The sequence below is a fragment of the Vulpes lagopus genome, chromosome 18 (assembly GCF_018345385.1).
Source record: "Vulpes lagopus strain Blue_001 chromosome 18, ASM1834538v1, whole genome shotgun sequence".
Taxonomy (NCBI): Eukaryota; Metazoa; Chordata; class Mammalia; order Carnivora; family Canidae; genus Vulpes; species Vulpes lagopus.
The window spans coordinates 39,855,603-39,875,152 of NC_054841.1; the positions used below are offsets into that span (position 1 = coordinate 39,855,603).

The 19,550-nt window shown below is 36.3% G+C and overlaps 1 protein-coding gene across 2 annotated transcripts in view; it reads left to right on the plus strand.

Moving 5' to 3' along the window:
- MACROD2 (mono-ADP ribosylhydrolase 2) overlaps positions 1 to 19,550 on the plus strand; it is a 1,912,080-nt gene that overhangs the window by 724,092 nt on the left and 1,168,438 nt on the right. The window lies entirely within an intron of this gene.

Below are 19,550 nucleotides of genomic sequence, written 5' to 3' on the forward strand. Positions count from 1 at the left end.
TCATGTTGTATTTTTGCATATTTCTTCCTCAACTATTTTTGGTGGCAAACAGGAGTTTTTGATATCCAAGGAACCCAGGAATGCTTCTATTAGTGGAGCAATCGAGGGAGCTCCATGCAAGCAATGCTAGTGAATGGGGCATTTGAATATTGCTTTAATATCACTGCAGTTCAAAACTTATGCAGAAATTCCTGCTCTCTTCAAACTTGAAAGTATGAATCAAGTAAGAGGGTGGCTTTATACAGTTTAAACTCAATCAACAGCTCATACACTAACCAATCAGATTAACAACTCCTTTCTCTATTTTTCTATCTCACTGCCCCTCTCTCTCTCTGTCTGTCTCTCTTTGATAAGACATCAGAGTTGGCAAAAGTATAAGGAGTGGGCTAAAAACTAACACCCTTTCCCTATATTCTTGTCAATCTTTCTCCTGCCTGATTTTTCCTACTGAAACACTGCATCAACATACTCTTTTCTTCTACCTTTTTGTCGAATGTGAAACATCAGATAACTTGGAAGCCACTGACCTTGTATGGCCATGTTTATAACATGCCATCCTAAAATGTAGCCAAATCGGTAATTCCTCAGAAGTTGGAGGATAAGATTGTTTGTAACAGGGTGAATGGAATCATCTAGCTCTTTTCTCTTCTAGGGGAATTTGGGATATAAAAATATAAGAGTTGGAAGAGACCCTAGAAATTTGTTTATTTTTTTACATTAGAAAATATTAAAAACCTATATTCAAACAAAATCCTAAAAGTAAATTAATATATGAAACAGGTCAGGTTCTGGGTGAAATTTGTTGGAAGTCTGAGTCCATATGAGAATATCCATGGCTCCTTCTATTGTCATGGTGTGAACTCCTTGGAACTCTTATTATTCCCAGAAATCCAGTTTGAAAGCCTTCAGTCTGCTGTGTCATGGAAGTTAGATGACCTAGCTAGTTAGAGAATCTTGTATCTAAGAAACTGCCTCTCAAACACAAACAATACTTTGCCTTCTTCCATACTGCCTCTTAAAATCTGCATTAGACTTAAGAGATCACATATCTGACACCTCATTCAGCACTGCCTCTGCACTACTCATTTACTATAAAGCTGTTTATCCCATGTGTGTGTGCACGTATGTGTATGTATGCATATATGTGAGTATACTTGATGAGTGTAGTAATTTTGATTTTTCTTATGAGCAGTCAGCCAGTTCTGTAGAGGGAATGTAAGCCTACCCTCTTAGCTGATGGGTATTTGATCATACCTCATGCTGTACTTCCCTCATTTAGAGTGGCATCCCTAAGTTGTTTATTTACTCTACTACAGTCTTTCTATACATGGTCCTCATGTTCCTGCTCTGTTGTACAGCTTTGACCATTATGGGCTGAAAAAAAAAGAATCCAGTGATAGTACTAGGCATACTGATAAAGTGAACACTGGGTGGTCACAGGCAAATTTTATGGCAGCTCCAGAGAGAAAAAGAGGGTCAAATTCAGAAAGCAATTAGGGATTGGTAGAAGTCCTTTGAGAGAGAGGAGTATTGTAAACTTTGCTACAGCCTAGGATAATTGACCAATAATAAAAAATTAAATAAATAAAAAACTATTGCTGAGGCATATCTCAACCTCAGCAAACATGGAGAGAAAAGAAGAGTGATTTCTTATGTTTGATGTTGGGAAGACATATTCATAAAGACTGCTCCAAGGATGCCACATAGGATAGATTAGTTCTACCATTTCAGGGAACTTTTTCTTCAAATTAAATGGTATATTTGGTTATCAGTCCAGATAAGGATATAGTAATCAATGCAAAGGTGCAAGATCTTTTCTCCCTTTGTGTTGTTACATATTCAAAACAAGTTTCAGCTTTATTATAAGCAAGGGCTTAAACAGTACTGATCACATCAACTTAACTGGACTGTAAATGATACTTGAATGTTTCCACTAAGTCATTGGCATAGCCACTAACTCATAACAAATATGGCAGGCATGACCAAGAATTATCCAGAATCAGATTTAGCACAAAATGACTTTTTAAAGGAAAAACACTAGCTGTAACCAATTGTATATAAGTTGAAGGTAATTAAATTTTGGGAGTAACATTAGAAACACAGTGAGAAAGTAATGCTCCTTAGTTAGAAATCTTGAATGATGAAATATACCAAATTTCAATTTTCCTAAATGTAACACATATAAAAAGAAAAGTAGCTTGGACTCTTGATTCCACCACTTAGTGCTATGCCCTTTCAGAATCTTCTCTACCTTACCACAACTCAGTTTCCTCTCTGATTAAATTGCAATAACCATACCTGACACACTCCTAGGGTTTCTATGAGTACCCAATAGGATAATGTGTATGAATGTTTCCTATGAACTTAAGAATTATAATAGTTTGATTTCTCTGTTCTCAGATGGAACATATGGAACCTTAAAGACTTAGCTAGATATAAATCTTTCCTTCTAAGAGAATATTTGATTGTGTGGCTTACTGGATGAGTAACCATCAAAATCAGAGAATACCAGTAACAGTTATTTTTTAACCTACATCCCATAAGGAGTACCTTGAACTTACTTCTCAAAATAGAGGAAGTGGGAGTGTCACCCCTCTTCAGGTTTTGAAATTCAAAAAAAGAATAAAGAGATGTTTGGGTTTGATTGGGAACAGGAGACAGAATTTAAGATAGTTATTAATCTATTATTAATAGTAAGGCCTTAGACCTCATTTTAGAAATGACTTCCTGTAGAATATGAAGTGGTACCCTTAAGACCCAACCATTGATGTGCTTACCAAAAACAATATGCTTCCCTCACCAGAAACCTTCCCTCTTGGTGTAGTTAGAAAAGGAAAAATCTGACACAGGGTGGCCATGCTTCATGTATCATTAAATGGAACTGTTTGGTTTTCTGCTGAAGGTTTTCTTTGACTTTTTTTTTCCTTTTTTAATTTTATTTATTTATTTTTTAATGCTAAGAGGTCATTCCTGTAGAATATTTTCTGGTAATACATCTTATTTCCTAACCCAGCTGTCATGTTGAAACTTTTCTGTCTGAGCATGAAGAGAAATTTACACTCTAGTTATTTACTTTTGGCAAATAATTTCCTATTTTTACACCTATTTGAAAGTGTAAAAACATTTTTTGTTGTTGTTGGGGGGAAGGATGAATTATTCATACAATTCTCTTGCTTTAAACTAGAGCAATGATACATCCTTGTTTAAATATCTGTCAGGCTTTCAGTTTAAACTCTCTTAGCTTCTGGTCGTATATTACACATGATCTAGACATTGGGTTTACATCAGAAGCTATATGCTCCAAGACATTCTGGGTTCTATTTAACTTAACTGTTTAAAGAAAAAAAAATTACTTTGGAGAATTCTTACACCCGTATGTGGTTTGAGGTCACTTTCTCGATGCCTGTAGGGACCCATTAGAAGCACCCAAAACATAGCACATGGTGTACAGCATTTTTGGAGTACAGCTATGCCATGTGTCAAAAGTCTAAAACTTTTTATTTTCAGCAGTGGATCTCAAGCATATGCGAAACTATCAGCTACAAGAAACAGTCAGTACTGTTTATAATAGAAAAAACACAAAAACTAATTAAATACCTAATATTAGGTATAAGGAAATTTTGAAAAATTCATAAGAACTAGCTATTGAGTGTAATACTGTAAAAACTGCTTTTTGACATAAAAATCTTTTTATGTTATTATAAATAAAAGAATCAGATTATAAATAGCATGAATAATATTATCCAATTTTATATGAAAATATGTAGATTGTTAAATCTATTTAAACTATTAAAAATTCACAAAATATGGTCTGAAAGAGCATACACCAAATTGACAGTGTTCACCTCTGATAGTGAATATGTACATACTAAGTATTTTTTCTTTTTGCTATTTAGTGCTATTTTGTATCTTAGTTCATAGTGAATGTGTATTATTTGTATCATAAAAAAGTAAGAAAAACTATTTAAAATAATATACACATCTTCAAAGAGGACTATAGGAGAGAAGGTGGTAAAATTGCTGTGGGTTTATCCTAATTTTAGGATTTCTCTTATCAATTCTGTCAAAAAGAAAAAAAAAATGTTAAGCCTTAAGTCTGAAGACTGATTGCATGTCTTTGATTCTGAGGTTCATATATCTCTTATGGATTCACACTTTGTGATTAATTCCTACATTTTCACTCTAACTTTTCTAACTTTTCTACTTACTTGACAAACAATTATAGGTGATATTCACTTCTAGATATTTCATTATTATGTCACAAAGTAATAGATAAATGCATTGATTGCTAACCATGCCTATTCTAAATACTTAACATTGATTTACTTACCTACTTTTCAAAATGCCCCATAAGGTAGGTATTATTCTTTTCCCCATTTAAAAAAAAAGACTTTATTTATTTATTCATGAGAGACACAGAAAGAGTGAGGCAGAGACACAGGCAGAGGGAGAAGCAGGCTCCATGGAGGGAGCCCAACGTGGGACCTTGATCCCAGGTCTCCAGGATCATACCCTGGGCTGAAGACGGCACTAAACCTCTGAGCCACCCAGGCTGCCCTTCTTTTCCCCATTTTACATGGGAAGAAACCAAAGCCCAGGGAAGGCAAGTCTTTGTTGAAAGCGATATAACCTTGCAGTAGACCTGAGACTCAAGTCAAACTGGATGACTCTAGTGACATAAAATATTTTAATATTTACCAAAGTTTAAATTAACAAAAACACCCACTTAAAATGAAATGAAACTTTAAACAACATATCAGTCTATTTTTCCTGTAACTATAAAGTTGATAATTTTAACAGGAGAATATTCCAAAGGGTATTATTTTCACAAATGGCTTATAAAGAGCTTTGACTTGTAATTTTCTTCTCTTTTTGATAATATGTGTGCATACATTTTATATGAATGTGAAAAGAAAACTGCTTATGCCATCCATTAACACAAAATTTTTTTGGGGGGAGGTGTATTTATCCCATCTCTATTCAATCTCTGTAGAGTAATTGGTTTTTTAAAAAATTTGTCTGTAACCCATAAAATAACCAGAACCTGCAAACTCACTCTATGTTTTCAAAGGTTCAACTCATTATCACCTCATATCTTGTTTTCAGGAAAGACAGTTATCAAAAGCATCTCAAGTTTAGACTTTCATTGCTTAATGTCAAAGTTCAAACACTAAGAAAAAAAGTTAATACTTTATAAAAATCTCATTGCACATGATATTTAAAAACTACTTGACATCTAGAAGGGGACAACAAATGTTTTTACACTTTAAATGTTTAGGTTCTTTTAACTATCTTCATGCCAATTTCTTTCCACAGGCTTAAAAAATATATTTTTCCTCTTTATCATTTTCTCTTTACCAGATCTATAGCTTTTTATCTTGTCTGCTTTCTTTTTTTCCCTTTTTTCCTCCTTTTTCATTCCCTTTATCACTTCCATTTTTCTCTTTCTGATAGTTCCTTTTTATTTATACTAATACTGTAGATGGGAATAATGTATGAAAATATCCGGTTTTAAGTAATGTTTAAAAATAAGGTAGTAAAACCTTCCATGCCAGTAAATGAATAATCTTTTCTGAGAATAAAAACAGAGAAGCTATTGCCAGAACTCCCAAAATGATGTAAGATGGAGAAGTAGCTTTTATCAGGAAAAATTGTATTCCCATTATTGGTCACAGAAAAAGCTATTTAAAAATGACTTTTCCCCCCCTTTGCATAACAAGTCCGAAAGCAGGTAATTCTGGTGTTACTTCAGCAGCTCAATGACATGAGAGCCAAGGTCAGCATGATTTTCTTGACCTTTCCCTCTTGGTGGTAAGGTGGTTGGTGTAGCTTTAGCCATCACACATTCAAGGTGGGATGAGAGAAAACATATTTATCTGGAGAGCAAAACATTCCTAGACATTCTCTGAAAGTTCCTGTCTGCAGTGTGTTGCCATAATTGTGCTCATAGGGTCGATTCTACTTGCACAGAGCTGGGGAGTATGTTTTAACCACTAAAGACTGTCACCTGAATGATAAATAAGGTTTCTCCCAATAGAAAGGGAAAATGAGTATCAGATAAATGTATTAGGTACATCCATGTAATATATTTCCATGATATATATTTCCATGTAATATATTAACCCCAAATCTAGTGATTTAAAATAATGAACATTTACTATCTTACAGTTTCTATAGATCAGGAATTTGGGATCTACTAAATGGTGGCTCACTTACTGTTAGCAGGAGTTCCTGTTCCTTATCAGCTGCATGTATAGATGGCAGCAGACAGTAGATTGTCCCATAATAAAGCTTCAATTCAAGCAAAATAAGTCTTGTGCCTCAATTGAATGTGGTTTTGTAGAGCAGTTCATCAGTGATAGATTCAAATTGTAACACCTCTAATGTATAGTTGAATTCACTATGCAGTAAGTCTGAAATTAAGCATGGTAACTGTCTTAATTTGCTAGGGTTGTCATGATAAATTACCACACAGTGGGTGGCTTAAACAACAGAAATTTGTTGTGTTTCCCATATTAACATGCACACTGATTGCAGAGTGTCTATGTGATATAGCTATATTTACTTCTTCTGTGAAAAATATCCTCATGTCTTTTCGTAATATGTGTCGGTTAGAAACCGAACTGCCAGCTGATAAAGAAGCCTAATTTCTTTTCTAAGTGAATCTCATTGGGTTTAATAAGTAGCATTTTTATAGACAGTATATGTTATCTTCACAACATAGAGGTGCTTGATTACTGGGGTTTTTAACCCAGGTTATAGTTTTGTTCCATTATAATTAACATTATAATGGAAGAAAAACTTTTACAGACCTTGGAAATAAAGTATTAGTGCGTGGCTTAAGGGAAATATGGCAGCATTAAAAAGCGCCAACTCTGATATTTGTATGCTTTGTAGGAACCTAAACTTAGAACATCTAAACTCAGAGGTCATACTTGCCAACGAATGATTTTTTTCTCAGCAGTGCTCTATAACCTTTTAGAAATTTGCCAACAGGGTAAAGATACTCTCCTTAACAGTCTGCTGGTCTGCTAGAAGTGTCAGAGCTCAGGATATCTGCTTTTTAATTGCCACGTTCAAGGTCTAATTATTTTTTTCTCTATTGGGGCAAGAGAACTGTAATGAGGAAGTAAAATCATTAAACACCAATGAGTAAAGGAACAGAGTCTTCTTGAATTCTGCTGTGAATTAGCTTCCTGAGCACAGCTGTGGCTGTGGCTAATTTCCATCCGAACATTCCCTTCTCAGTTCTTTGAGAGGTCATATCAAATATAAAGGAAGACTACAGAACTCTTGTAGTCCTTAAAGAGTAGGGAAGACAATGGATTAAAAGGCAATTATTACATGTAGACTTACAGACTGTTAATAATTAAGAGTTTATTAACCTCAAAGTGTCAACATGTTCTATAAATGAGTCAGATAGTATGCAAGTCAGGCTACATGTATGGAGAGCATTGCCATTTGAGTTGTGGCCTGGAAATACATGGTGCTGGACAGATTTCACACTTTTTGAGTTCTCAGAATTTAGACCCTCAGATTTCTATAAAACCTATTTTACTGCTCACAGATTATTATACTAGTATTCATGATTCTGTATTTTTCTGCCATTCTTGGCTATTTGAATAAACCACCACGTGACCAACCTCTCTCAAAAGCAGAGTTTCATACCAAAATTATAAGACTAAGAAATCACAAACCTTTGGTTCTGTGGGAGTATGTGTATATGCATGTATTTGTATATAATACATGATGTTACTATGCAGCATGCTATAAATAAATTATATGTGCATGTATTTATGTGTGATTATTTACCACTTAGGAAATAGGAATGCACATAGCAGAGATTGAACCAAGTGCTTTTCATACATCATCTCATTTATTTTTATAATAATTCTCTGATGAAGGTATTTTCTTCATTTATTAAAGAAACTAGAACTTACTAAGTAGCTTAACCAGGAATTGAGCAGAGGTTTGTCTATCTCTAGAGACCATAACATAAGCACATACTGACCATATTTTTCCTTTTTGCTACAAGAAAATCCCCACTAATTTGCTGATGCTGAGTACAACTAATTTTATATGGATCCATGAGGGAAAAATTTTTTTTGATTTCTCTGGGAATTTGAAAACCTCCTACCCTCACATCAACCTTTAAAAATTCTAACAGCAAGCAGGAAATTGGGTTACTTCTGTGATGACATTGATAATTGCAATAGGCAAATTGTAGTCACAATGAGTCCCGGGAGTCCAGCCAGTCTGGCAGCCTTGATGTCAGAATCAGTGAAACTGAACCACATGTGTGTGGGAGGGAGGAGAGCTGGATTGCTATGGCTGTTTACCCATATTTCACAGAGTGACTGAAGAACACTGACTGAACAGACTTGAACCCACAGAGGAAGATGAATGCCAGAAGAACCAGCATTGGCCATGTCACACAGAAGTGGGAAGGGAATTTACTGGAGCCAAGGAACAGAATCACAGAAGCCCACGATCTGGACTCAAGGGTTTCATAGATTACTGGTATGAGTGATTATTCTCATGTAGGGTCTTCTAACAACTTGAAATGAGTAGTTAAACATGTTTGAGCATCAGTTTCCATACCTGCAAAAAAGATACTTGAGTATTTTCTTATAGAGTCATTGGTAAGGATGAATGAGGTCATGTTTTTGAAAGGAACCACAATAGAGTGCCTGGTCCATAAAGAGATAATAGTTGTCATAGTAGTAAGGATATTAATAGTAATTCCCTTTTCAGCCATATATGTCAGGGATATCGGCCCAGTTGTCTTCAAATGTACTGTGTCAGATTTGTCACTGGAGTCCATCTGAGTCAGTTTGGGCTATTTTAACAAAATGCCATAGACTAGGTAGCATATAAACAATACAGATTTATTTGTCACAGTTGTGGAAGCTGGGAAGTCCAAGATCAAGGTATTGGCAAATTTGGTGTGTGCAAGGGCCTGCTTCCTGGTTCATAGACAGCCATCTTCTCGCTGCGTTCTTATATGGTGGAGGGGGAAAGAGTTCTGTGGGGCCTCTTTTATAAGGGTATTAATCTCATTTATGAGGGTTGTACTCTCATGACTTCATCACCTTCAAAGGCCCCACCCCCAAGCACCAGAACATTGTGGATTAGATTTCAACATATGAATTTTGGTGGGACAGATATATCCAGTCCCTGCCAGAATCTCTGCTTGAACTTGTGATCATGTTGTCCTGTTGAACCCATTAGATCTCTTCCTACCATTTGAACATTTTTTTCTTGCTTTTCCCCAAGGTCATGTCAGAGATGAACATACATTTGTACAATCATTTGGAATTTTTAAAATTTTGTATTGAGTATAATGTGTATGTGTAAATATATACATATTAGGCATACAGTTTGATGAAATTTTACTGACTAAACAGTTTTGTAACTAGCACCCAGTTGAGAAATAGAACATTTTCTCCAGTTACTACATGCTTCTCCCATAATGCAGGGAGTGTATCCTGAGTAGTAATAGATTTGTTTTGCCTGTTTTTGAGATTTATAAAAATAGACCCATATAGTTTATACATACTTATATCCCAGTTCTTTCACCCAACATTAAGTCTGTAAGTTTTGTCCATATTTTGCATGTAGCAATGCTTTGCTCTTTTTTTTAAAAAAATTCTGTTTAATATATTCTGTTGTGTGAATATAGCATAAGTTATCCATTTTCTTTTTTTTTAAGATTTTATTTATATATTCATAAGAGACACAGAGAGACAGGCAGAGACATAGGCACCCTGCAGGGAGCCTGATGTGGGACTTGATCCCAGGATCATGACCTGAGCCAAAGGCAGATGCTCAGCTTCTGAGCCACCCAGGTGCCCTATCCATTTTCTTTTTAACATTTGGTTAGTTTGCAGTTTGGGGATATTCTGAATAGAGATTCTGTATTCTATATTCTTGTGCATGCCTTTCAGGGTACAAATGAGTACTCCTGCTGGATATTTACCTAGGTTTCAGATTGCTAGGTCATAGGGTGTACATATGTTTATAATCCTTTGGAAAGTGCATGTATTGATTTACATTCCCACCAGCAGTGAACTGTGTTCTTTTTTTAAATATTTTATTTATTTATTCATGAGAGACACACAGAGAGAGAGAGACAGAGACAGAGACACAGACAGAGGGAGAAGCAGGCTCCATGCAGGGTGACGGATGTGGGACTTGATCCTGGGTCTCCAGGATCATGCCCTGGGCCCAAGGCAGGTGCTAAACCACTGAGCCATCCAGGGATCCCCTGAACTGTGTTCTTTTGAATGATTATTGCTTATTAAGAATTTTTCTTCCTGCATTGTGATTACTCTTAAAGCATTCAGCTGAGCAGAATGCAGCTGTATTAAGGGCCAGGCACTAGATCTCATAAAGGATGTCTGAGAGTAGGGCATGCCCTGAGATATGTGTGAGAGGCTACAGAGCTATCAGAACCATGCACTTCTGCCTCTGTTTTATGGCTTGATATATTTTGATAGCAATTTTTAACAGCTGTGGATTTCTTTTCCTAATGTTTTCTTGGAAATTGAAGTGGGTTTGAAAGCAGCCTGATTCATATAGACCACACAAGTTAGAAGAGGCATATTGGATAACACAAATATTGGCTAGAGTAGTGCCAGAGAACAAAAAAGAAAAAACTTACTCGTTGGGTAACTAGTAGATCCAGGCATGAAATTTAGTAATATTCTGTTTAAACATAAAAGGTTAAGACGAAAAACTTGTTTGAAATTGTAGAAGTGTCTGACAGCAAGCATAAGGAATGTGTGAGTTTTCATGGTGACATCCATCCCCCCAAACCAGCAGCAGTTTCAACTTATCAGGTGGCCTCAAATTTTAGCAATGAGGAGAAAAATGGTTATAAATATGATATCTTGTGTTAATTCAGACCATTCACAAACCTCTGTATTTTGGGAAAGTTTACCCTAAAACCACAAGCCAGCAGGAACAAGTAAAAATTTCAGTAATGGATTGAGCATTTACTGTACTTGAGGTATCTTTTCCCACTTTAATCCTCTAACCCTGGCAGTTGTGTATTTTCACCATCCTTTCCCCTACAGATCAGTCCCAGAGATGTTAAGTAACTTGTCCAAGTTCCCAAAGTTTGCAAATGACAGAGCCATTTTCAAGTCCAGGTTTATCTGATTCTTTACTGCCTCATGTTGTCATAGAAACATGAAAGAGAAGTAATATATTTTGGCAGTAAAGAGCAGAAAAACTATTTTAAAAATCTGATAGACTTTACAAATGCTCTTTAAATCTCTCTTCTTCCATTCTTTCTGATAGGAGAAGCTGAAGACCACTTGATTTCTTCTCTTTCTGCTGTCTTAGAAGAAAGGCCAGCCAGGCCTGGACAACTGTCTTTGCCATCCTCCCTTCTCCCTCTGTATCCATCTCTGTTCCCTTATGTTTTAGTTTTCTACTTCTTTCCTCTTTCACCTTGTGGTATTATCAGTAAAATAGGTCCTTAAACTATTCAGAAGTCTTCACTATGACAACCTACCCAGCCCATTTCTAAAATGAATTCAGGAAACATTCGATAGGGTGTCAAAACATGGAATTCATGCTAGTTTGGGGGAGTGATATTTGTGCAGACAGGTCTTCTTGGGCTGTGGTTGGAATCACATCTGAACCATCAAACCATATGGCTTATGCAGATATAGCTTACATAAGTTAAGATGACTTTGAGGTGTTTTGGGCCTGGCTATCTCACTTAGAGAGCTTTATTATGAAGCTCAAGCTTAGTATATGAACTAGTATCCCAGGGGAAAGAAGTGTTTTGACTCCTTGCACTCTCTAAAATTGGTACTTGAATGACAGAGATTAATGATAGAGAGTATCTTAATGATTATATAATCCAAGCATCTCATCGAATGATTGAAGCTCAAAAAGGTCAAATCCAAGAATGCCAAATATGGGAGAAGTTAGGACTAGAAGGAAAATCTCTCAATTCATAGTATAGTCCTCTTTTTCAAATGTAATTTGATCTTTTTCCAGTTTGTTATTATAATCTTATAGATGACTAAAGTTAAGCAAAATGAGACTAGCTGGTTAAATCATTCAGGGCAGGCTCCCTTTCCAGCATGACCTGGAAGTACATAAGAGTTGACATTGGATTGGACAAGACTATGGGGAAAAAAAATGGTCATACTTGTTCTACCAAAAGTCCCCTCTCATTCCAAACTCAGAGTATATGGAAAACAATCTGCTCATGACCATGACAGTTTCTCTTCCTAAATCAGGATTGTAGTCATCTAACGTCCCATTCTCAATACTAGCTCATGCTTTTTCTATGTATAAAAATTTGGATTATTTTCTCACTTCGTAGACACATTGCACCTTTTACCTTTCAAAAGGCATTTGCAATCATTGTATTGGCCTTTGTGTGATTACACACTCATGTGAAAAGATCACAAGTGCATTTTTCCTATTTCCAACTGAAAAGCTCTGAAGGAGTCTAGAGTCTTTGGATTTGTGTCATCATCTCCATTTCGTCCTCTATTCCATCATTTACAAAAAGCAGACAACAAAAGGCATTTAATCAGCAGGTCACAGTGGCCTTTGCAATTCTGTTTTTCAAATTAGAGTTTAACAGGAACTTTACATGTGCTATACTATAACCCAGTTTTCTTAGTTGTGATAGGTTTATATTGTTAAGCAAAATGATAAAAATAAAATTCTATTCACCAAATTCTTCTTAATAGAATTTTCAAGAGGTTGACAAATAATAGCTTTTTAAATAATTTACTAATATATGTATTCTTCATATTCATCATTACTTCTTTTTTTATCTACTCTAGACGTTTTATTTTAAAACTTTGTAATATCTTAAATAATCACTAGTCAGTATTTATTGGATCATTATATCCTGTATGTAGATTCATTTCTTGTATTTTAACAAATACAATGAAAGTAATAGCATAGGCAGTTTGATTGTTTGCTGTGGGTCAGGTCTTGTGTTAAGCAATTAGAGTAACCCCTTAGAGTAGGTTTAGTGGCTTGATAGAGCAACCAGTTCTTGGTTTCAGCTTAGGTCATGATCTCATGGGTCCTGATCTCATAGGTCATAGAATCCAGCCCACATTGGCCTCAGTGCTCAGTGGAGAGTCTGCTTGAAGATTCTCTCTCTGCTCCTCTCTCTGCTCTCTCTCTCTTTGTCTCTTAAATAATAAATAAATAAATAAATAAATAAATAAATAAATAAATCTTTAAAAACATTTAAGCCCTTAGTCCTTACTTCATCCTGTGAGATAGGTATTATTGCCCCTTTTTCACAGATGAAGAAACTGAGGCTCAGAGACGTTGAGTCATTGTCCCAGTATCATACATAGGAGAGGTCAAATAAGGATTCATGATCAGAACAATCTGATACCAAATTGCTCTTAAGAGTGAGAGTACATTATTCTCCTTTTCCTTTTTTGTTGCAGATTCACATTGACTATTTTACCTAGAAGAAAAAAAGGAAAGGAAATTCAAAAAACCCTGATTCATATAATTGCAATGAATTGATAGTGATGAAACAAATGTATAAGTACACAGAGAAGCAAAGGGATTGTGTTAGTCGAAATCTATTCCGATAATAGCAATTGGCTATTGTCACAAAATCTAGTATCCTTACAAAAAACTTTTTTCAGATAACTGAATTTTATTGATTCAGGTGCCAAAACTTTAAAAAGGCAACTTTTAATGGAAATCTTTCTAAAATATTCTATAGACATTCTTGTGTATTTAGACAGACAACCCAAAGGGCATAACTAGAAAAATCCAAAATTTTACTATGCAGTAGAATATTCCTAAGGTCTCCTTTTATTTGTTTTTAACTCCTGTCCTTTGATGTTATTTTTCTTATGTTTGAATCTACTCAAGTCTTCCCTCAGTTGCTTTTCCTTTTAGAGTGCTATGAACTGCAAAACCATGTAACAGCATAGCAAAGAGTCTGTATGGAGTGACTGGAATTCTTAGGAAAGCTTTAGAGTAAAGTAGAACTTCATTTATATCTTTTAGGGGAACAGGAGAAGTTTTACAGTTTTACAATGCTGATTTATTTATATACAGCTTTGTTCAATACACATGAATGGGCATGAAGTAACAATTATAAATATAAATAATGATAAAAATGTGAGGAATTATGAAAAAGAATCAATTTGAAGAGCTTTTGGGCAGCTACACCAAAAAGGCAGACTTGGTTAAAATTTTTGTTATCACAGAAGATGATACCTAACAGAGATAGCAGTATTTTCCTTATTCTAAGTCCTAAAAGAAAACTTTCTAGGAAGCTTATTATATATCTTTTTAAAATTCCTATATTTCGGATTGTGTTGTAGCAGATCAAAAGATGTTACTTCTTAGGGGTGCTTTCAATAAAACCACAATCATCATCCATAAACAATAACTGAACAATTATTATGGTAAAAATACTTTGAATCCAAGAATGAAGTACAGAGATTTGCTCCCTAAAGCCTTAAGCATCTTTCTAGAAAACATAGAACTCATATAGCTAGGCAACAGAAGTTAGCATATGTTGTCATTACTGAATTCATGTTAATCATAGATACAATATTCTCAGCATAATTCTTCAGTTTCATGGCAAAAATAAATTATTAATATTTCCCTAAATGCTAATAGGACATTAACCTCACCCAAATCAGACAAAATATATCCTCTGTCATTTTTGTGGATGTCTGCATCCAATGACTGATTAATGCAAATATATAAAAGTCCAGTTCCTTCACCCCAATTTGTGGCAACTCTAAAGGGAGTCCCAGTTTCAGAGCACCCCATGGGATCAGTTGTGGCATTGTGGTGTCTGCATTGCAACCCGGATTTCTTCTCCATTCAGTCTTGCTCCCTTTACTTTCACCATAGCTGTTAATCTTGAGAACACTCCTTGATAAATTTCCTGTAGTCCACTCTCTGTCCCAGAGTCTACTGTCCTGGAAACCACCATGCTAGAGTATAGGTCACTTTGTGTAAGCCACTAAGACTTCTGTTCAAGGAGAATTACAGTCTAGTTTAAAAGATAGTACACAGTGGTACATAGTATAGGGATAGCCTAGAATGAGCTGAGGGCCAAATGAACCATTGAGATTCTGGACGTTTTTCTACCTCAGAAGCCAGGGAGATTGCTGAGAGCCAACATAGCCAAGTAAGATTTCTCAGAGGAAGCTTCTCCTATGTTTCCTTCTTGCACCCAAAGGGCCCATCTCAGAATGTTAATTCAACACTGTTATTTTCCCCACACATGCTTGTTTATAGCCTGTGTATAACAATTTGAGAGATCTTAGCCCTATACTGTTACCTTCCCGAGGTCTCTTTCAAAATCTTAATGATCTGTATGAATATCATTAAGTAGAAACAGCCCACAAAGGCAAACAAGAAGGCACTTGTGTTTATAGCAATAGAACCCTGTTCAGAATGTTGCTGCCCTTCTCTCAGGATTGTCATGTATTTCTGACTTCCAGGAAATGGCTGTGCAGTCATGTGACTCAATATTTTCACCCTAAGTACTGGTTGTAAACACCTCTTATTCTATTGTCTCATATTTTGCCATCTCCACTCAGCATAACTTGCTCTGCTCAGAGTTCTGGTTTTTTTCTCTGCTTACACTGATACACAGTTTCAAAGGAAAGCCTTGGAAAATCCTGATGATAGTCGTCTTCAAGTTGGGTTTTCCCAGAAACAGATTGAGGCACAAAGATGTGAGGGTAGTATATTGATTGACAGGGTGCCTCAAGATAGGAGAGTAGAAAAGTGAGCAAGGGAAGAAGAGGCAACCTGTCAAGGAGTATCACCACGTAACTGAGCTTAATCCAATTAGAGAACTCTGGAAGCCCATGTAGATATGTACCTTGCTCTTACTCACCCAGTGGCAAAGGAGCTTGGCCACTAATACACCAAGTCCTGTCAGTCATCTCTTAGGAAGAGCTCTGCTTGCATGTGAATTCCTCAGCACCTCCCAGATCCCATGTGCTGGAGCGAGCCAAGCTTTGGAAGCCAAAAAAACCCCTTTGGCATAATAAATACATGAATAGACTGCAGGTGCTAGCAGTCAGGACTGTGGGCACTGAAATAAATGGTCAGGGCAAGGGAATGTGAAAGTGGATCCTGTAACATCAGCCTCACAGGGTAATGAAAACACAGATATTGCAGTCATACTGTACAGTCTGTTTCTTCCTCCTCCTACACCTAATTAGTTCCCAATTTTTACTGACATTGCCACCCTGCTAGCTCCAGAGCTTCTCCTTTCTTTGCTGTTTTTGCTGTTTTCTAGTCGAGGATGTCTGATTTCTTTTCTACACCTCAAGAGTTCTCACCTCTAAGCTGGCTTAGTTGGAGGTTGGGTACCTTTGCTGGAACGTTTATATTATATTCCTATTGAAGTCCTTCTCCAACACTACCTTCTCCATGATGCTTCACGCATCCCTCTCCTGCAACTCGTGACACTTCATTGTGGCCTCATTTTAGCACTTCTCAATATCTGCATTTTATTAAAGTAATGTTAATAGGCATCTCTCTCACTAGATTGTGAACTCCTGAAGGGCAGGTGTTGCTCTTCAATCACTGTAGCACCCACTGCAGTGCTTCATGTATAATGGGTATTTGATAAATGCTTGTTGAATGAAATTGAATAATTTAAATCCAAAGTAGGCTGAAAAAGGATGCTGTTTCGAGGGAGCCACCTGATTCAGTTACCTGCATAGGGAAAACATACACTCGATTTTTCTAACAGCTTGCATTCAAGCTGTCATTAAAATTAAAGTCCTTTATTATACGCTCTCATTGTTGCTGAAATAATACTCCCCATGCCTTGAAGCAGTAGATGTAACAGCCTCTCTTAGTAATAATTTTGTGACATCAGGCATCAAGCAGTTGGGAAATTGCAACTGCTGGTAATATAACTTTACATATAGTATATCATTACAAATGAGTAAAACAGGGCCTGGAGGCAGGGATGCTCTATAACATACTACTTTTCTGAGAAGAAAGAAAACTCAATAGAATGATAGTAAATTTCTGTAAAAGCATTTTCTCCTAAAAGAAAAAAAAAAGGCAATAACCATTTAGTTACCCTTTAATAATTTCTGTGAACTTCTGTGTGGCAACATGCTAAAAGAAACAATTTTCTTTCCTTTCTCTTACACACACACACACACACACACACACACGCAATTCTGAGAGAGATCATTTTAGGAGTCTGGGCAAACATACTGGCCTAGGAGTTAAGGACCTGGGCTAGACAAATCACTCTACTTTCCTTAAAATGTCCACTGTCTCCCCACTTTCCTGCTCTCCCACACATTTAGACATTTTGCATACTTCTGAAGCTAAATTTAATTTAGCAGGAGAAAGAGACTTTAAGAAGATATAAACAAAAAGAAAGGCCCATGCTGTGTTTAAATGAATTCAAATGGATCATAATTAAAGAAAAGGGAGGAAGGACAGTGCCCAACTGGGACTTGGAGTCAAGGCGAGGACTATGGGCAAGCTCTGCCAACCATCCATCCCCTTCAAACTATCTCTTCACATGCCCCTACTAAGCCTCTCCCAAACAATGATGCTCAAATACAGAATATACCAGTAGGCTATAGTAGCCCCAGAAGCCCCAAACTCTGTGGCTTAAACTACATGTAGCTTTGGTTGTTGTTGTTGTTGTTGTTATTTGAAGTTTTATTAAAAAAAAAATCAGGCCAAAAAAAGCTGAGACCAAAGTTAATATGGGAGATCCACAATCATTAGGAACTTAGGCTCCTTTTATCATCTTTCTCTGTTAATGTCCATTTTCCATCTTCAGTATTGTCTTGTGGTCCTAGATGCCTTGCTGGAGTTCCATCAATCACTTCTCTCTTCCAGGCAGGAAGAGGGAGCAAGGAAAAGAAAGTGAAGATAAAAAATAATGTTCTCTGAGTTCATCAGCATCCTTTGAAGAGCTTTCCTGGAAACTCCACTCAAGTACTTTCTCTTACATCTTATTGGCTACCTTGGTCTGAAAGGTAGAATAGGAAATGGATTTTAGTACCTATGCTCCTCGCTCAGTCTGTTCACTTATTTGTTTTTTGTTTGCTTTTTAAAAATTATTTTAAAATTATTATTTCTTAAGAAAGGAGAGTAGTTATTAGGTAGGCAGAACACACAGACATACACAGTATTGCTTCTGTTTAGATGCTTGTGTAGGTAGGACTACAGAAGCGTAGTGACAGTATGCTTCACATGCATAAAGTTGGAATCCCCAGTTCTTTTGTCAATACCCTTTTTTTTACTCAGTCAGAGAAGGGAGACAGACAGACAGACCTAAAGAAGAAGGTTGAAATTGTCTGAAGTACAGAAATCTCTTTTTGAGATAGTTTACACATTTCAGCATCTAGAATGCTAAACATTGGATGTTATAATCTTGAGATTATATGTATTACATGGTGCTGGACTCTAAGGCAGGACAGCTCAAGCCCTTTATTAACGTGATTTCAGTCCTTGCCTCTTAATAGCCTTGATAATTCCTTCCTTTGGGGAGAGGTTGCTCTGGAAGGAAGCAAGTATTATTATTCTTTTTACTACCCAAAGCTGTGTCTCTTTGTTCATTCTTAGCTTTCAAAAGAAGTTGAGTTGAATCCATGTTTAAACTCTTATAGTTTCATTATTATTAGAAGAAAAAAGAGATCTGAGTGGACTTTAATGGGAATGGAGACCAGGAAACCCAAGTTGAACTTTGTACTTTTAAAGACAAAAACTAGAGTAGATCCTGAGGTTGCAGGAGGCTCAATGCACCAACATCCATAGCATTTGTTAGAGAGCCCTATCTGTAGCTTCTTGTTGATATGATCACCCACTTCTTTAGAATTTCAAATTTGGAATTTCCCATTTCACTTTTCAGTAAAAATGATAAAGTTGGATTATGGGCTCTCATGTTTCTAATTCTGCTCTCTTTGTGCTCTCAAATCCCACAATGGGCCTTAATAAAGAGAAAATGGAGAAAAGGAATAGCTAAAATAGGAAAAGTAGTGTATTTGCAAGACCCTCAGAACATCCATCATTGAGTTCACTTCATTATAGGCAATTTCTAAGGAAGTAGAGGTTGCAACTTTAAGTCATACAAGGACCATTTAGCTCTAATAACTTCCCCAGCTACACACATAGTGGTAATCATAACTACTGGATATTTATTGATCTTCATATTTGATATGCCATATCCAATATGATCGAAATGGGATAGACTATTTCATTCCATATTGAATGTCTATTAAAGAGATGGTTAGTTATTAAGTTATGATAATTAATTTGAAACACCTTCATGAAGGGATCCCTGGGTGGCGCAGCGGCCTGCCTTTGGCCCAGGGCGCGATCCTGGAGACCCCGGATCGAATCCCACGTCGGGCTCCCGGTGCATGGAGCCTGCTTCTCCCTCTGCCTATGTCTCTGCCTCTCTCTCTCTCTCTCTGTGTGTGACTATCATAAATAAATAAAAATTAAAAAAAAAAAACTAAAAAAAAGAAAGAAACACCTTCATGAATGTTCTCTCAATTACATTTTAAATGATCATT